Genomic DNA, 3,997 nt, shown 5'->3' on the forward strand with positions numbered 1-3,997 from the left:
ATCCCACAAAGCTGGGGGGCAGGTGATTACCTGGGGGTGATCTTAAATCTCTTTCTGTCTCTGCACTCTGACAATACCTGGTTAGGAAAAAAAGATTGACGTTCGCCATTCAAATATCTCATAATAATTCCTATTACCTTAGATGAATATGAGTTGCTCTTTCCTATAAAAACTACTTTGAAGACAAGCTCGTCATTGAGCCTCTGGTTTTGGCCCCTTTGGATCTATTCATCTGGTTCCTCGAGTGATGTGTCTGTAGGTCTCGGTGACCGCTATGCTCCCGTCCAAATATCTTAACAGAACACATACCATCTGATGTTCAGACCACTTGGGGCTGGAGTCCTGTTAGACGATGAGCTGAGGAGAGCACTTTAGCCAGAGCAGACAAGTCTCCCTTGGTCACCCAGTGTGTGCCATGTTGTTCGTACAAACACAGTCCTCCGCAAAGGGGAGAACGCCTGGAAAGGGTGTGGGTTGGTAGAGGATGGGGCCACACAGGTAAAGCGAGACCCGAAAGTCAAGACAATATAAAAGAAATAATAAAAGAGAGCGCTATGAAGCAGGAGGCGAGGAGGAGAGATTTTTTTGTTTTTACTTCATTTAAAATTAGTAAAATGATAAACACAGTTTTAGGTAAATGACAATTCAGTACACTTAATTGGGTGATATAAAAATATACATACTCAAAAGCGCCTTCACCAACATTGAATATTTCAACCCTTTTCGTCAGAGTACCCTCGAATCCCAAAATTTTGTTGTCAATTTATTTTTTTCAAATCCAAATTCTCTTTTGGCCCAAGAGTTTTGCAAATATGTGATCGCTCCATCTTCTATGGCTACTTTATTTTCTTGGTGTGTTTCCTCTCTGACTTCCGGGTCACATTCTTTGTATTTTTCTACTGCTGCCCTTAGCTATTCCCTTTGGTCTCAAAGTTAAAAAGAAAAAAAAAGCTCTTTTTCTAGCATGGTTGGCTCCTGCCAACTCATGTTAGTTTCCGGATGCTGTTTGGTAGGTCTGGGTGCTTACGATGTCTCTCGGATAACTGAGATTCCAGAACCACCTACTTACATTTCCTCCAGGAAGAGCTTCGAAAAGCCCAATAATCGTTGGACGTTCCGATCCTCTCCCAGACAACCACACCGTCATCAGCTAAGCTTGAAAGGACTTCTGACAGAGCAGTAATCCCTTTCTGTTTGGGAACAGCCTTCTCCATGTCTTTAACCGAAATTTACTTTTTATGTCAAAAACTATTTCCAGCAGGCGGGCTCTCTTTTCCTCTGAGCTCAGTCCTTGTTTTCTTCGCAGGATCTAACCCAGCGTGGCATGCAAGCAAGGCTAACTAAGGGAGGTGCTTCCCTAATAAAGCCACTAACTCCCTATCAACCAGCAGCCAAAGGCCACAAGGGCAGCGATGCCCACCCGTTAGTGAAAACCCACGGATTTTCACCGAAATCATCTAACTAGCGTTGAGTGACGATTCGTTAGGCTACTTTTGAAACTGTGAGCAATTTGGAACTGTGCCCTACATGCACATACATGTACACAGAAGGCTCATGGGTTAAAGATCAAGAGAGCCTTTGGGGATCTGGGGTGTCCCAAGGCACCTGCCTGCCAGCCGGCTGACACCTTGTTTCTCTCTCCTGATAAGGGGTTGCACCTTTTGTGGCCCTAATCCAGGAGCCTGGGGCACCGGTCCTGAAGTGACTCGTGGTGCTTTTGAGGCTGTGCGATGTTCAGGTAACTTCTCCAAAGCCCGGTGTGTTCAACGGAACCTGCCCTCGAGGGCGCGGTCAGAGGGGAGGGAGGTGGCGGGTCCCCACGCTTAGGTCCCATGGTTCAGGGGCGCCGAGGAGAGGCTCGAAGACACTGGGCTCCCTCGGTTGGTTTGTGATGAGGGAAAGGACTGCACAGGCATCACGTCCCCCGTCTTTTCCCAGGCCAAGCGCGGTCAGTGGTCTCCCCCGGGCTGGATGCCAGCCGTGAGCGCTTCTTGTCCCCACCGAACCCAACCTGCTCTTACCTCCGCCTTTTTGAGAGCTGCTCCCTCTGCCTGGCAAGCTGTACTCAAGGTGCTTGCAGAGTTCTCTCCTCCCCACCGAAATGAAGGCGTCTGTGCATCTCCTCCCAAACCCTTATTTTCCAAGAAGAATAGAGCACTGTCCTTACCCGCATCACACCTTTGTAATATTGTTGCCACTCGAATTATCAACTTGCGCGTAGCTTTCTTTTTATTGACAGCCTTACTCCATTATCAGCTGGATCCTGGAGGGCTTTCCCCCTTCCATTTTCTTGCACAATATCCCATGTAGATCAAGCTCTCAAAATGTTTTCTGCGCTTTAAATGTCAAACACAATTCTTTCCCCATGGAGTGATGGTAGAAAAGGAAGAAAGTCACCCCCGCCCCCCAGAGGGTACTGTTAAAAACATGTAAGTTGATTTTATACTAAAAGAGGATTTTATTTTATTTTTGTCATTTTGTTTTCATTTTTTAAATGTTTATTTATTTTTGAGAGAGAGAGAGAGAGAGAGAGAGAGAGAGCACAAGTCGGGGCAGGGACAGAGAGAGGGCAGACAAGACCCAAAGGGGGCTCTGTGCTGACAGTAGTAAGCCTGATGTGGGGCCCGAACTCAGGAGCTGTGAGATCAAAGTCAAAGTGGGTCGCTCGACTGACTGAGCCACCCAGGCGCACCGAAAAGATTTAAAATGGTTTGCATCCTTTTTATACTTGTCAGTGTTTCGCTTGTTTTATGATTTTGAACGTTAAGGTGGCTCGGGCAGTCGACCTGAAGAGATCAAGGTTTTCCATTGGCAAAAATAACGTAGTAAGGGTCAGTTTAACGAAGCTATAACACCTGCTGGGTCCCAAACTCTAGTCACCAGGCAGGGTGGGCTGGGGGTGGAGGGTGGCCGTGCAACATAAGGAGGCAACTCTGGTCAAAATTTGGCTTCGAGGTATTTTGAGTGGAGTTTTTACGGGTAGAATTTTTATGCTTCTAGCCCACAATTTAGAGTTGCCAGCTGTCGCAGAGTCGGGAGAAATGACACCTTCTTCAACCCTCTGCTTCTTTTTCTTGAATCTGTCGATTCGCCACGCAGGCAAAAAGCGCCGCCTTGGGGTCAACTGTCCCGTAAGAGAACCTCTCAGAATCTGTGTTCCGGCAGTGGTAGGAAGAGCTGTGTGTGATGAAGTCGGGAGAGTTTTGTTGTGGATTCTGCTGTCCTTTATGGGGTGCGGGTGTTCCTGGTTTCATATGTGTAGTGTTTGTTTAATTCCGAGTAACCTAGATTTTGCAAAATGTGGTGCCGGCTGATCGCAGCCGTGGAAATGAAGCAGAGGAAACCGAGACCACAGACTTCTCCTAGGGTTCTCAGGCTTCAAATTAGGCTTGCTGGCGAGTTTTCTTTTTTGTGAGAATGTACCTTCTGGAAATAGAAGTGATATTTTAAGTCTTTGCAAAAATATGCACCCCATATATAAAGTCTATGAGGTTCCTGCGTAACTGATCTCAAAACGTACTGTCTGCATTCTCCCGTTTAAGAAATTGTGTAATGGATTAAAGTATCACTTTGCGTACCATCGATGAATGTTCCCCTACTTACCAGAGTGATATTCTTTCCTTTTTCTTTTCTTTTATGATTGTGGAAAAAAAAATGTCTGCCCTGACATCTCTAGCGATATGAAAGCATATAGAAAGTGCATATATATGCTTTGTAACTTCTTTCCTTTCTCCCCTCTCATTCTAGAGCTCCAGAAGCCACCTCTATTTTCAGTTGGGTGGACATCTTCCTAAAATCCTTATTGCGTGTGTTAGTTTCCTAAAAACTAGGGTTAGTCCTTACTGTGTGTATTAGTTTCCTACGGCTGCCATAACAAATACGACAGACGGGGCGGCTTAAACAGCAGAATCTGTTTTCTCATAGTTCTAGAGGCTGGAAGTCCAAGACCAAGATGTTGGCAGAGTTGGTCTCTCCTGAAGCCTCTCTCCTTGCCTCG

At 46.1% G+C, this 3,997-nt stretch overlaps 1 pseudogene; it reads right to left on the bottom strand.

Annotated features, from left to right (window-relative positions):
- Positions 1-228: 228 nt before the first annotated feature.
- LOC125156692 (meiotic nuclear division protein 1 homolog) lies at positions 229-2,173 on the bottom strand (annotated as a pseudogene).
- Between the last annotated feature and the right edge of the window lie 1,824 nt (positions 2,174-3,997).

Source organism: Prionailurus viverrinus, chromosome F2, assembly GCF_022837055.1.
Source record: "Prionailurus viverrinus isolate Anna chromosome F2, UM_Priviv_1.0, whole genome shotgun sequence".
NCBI lineage: Eukaryota > Metazoa > Chordata > Mammalia > Carnivora > Felidae > Prionailurus > Prionailurus viverrinus.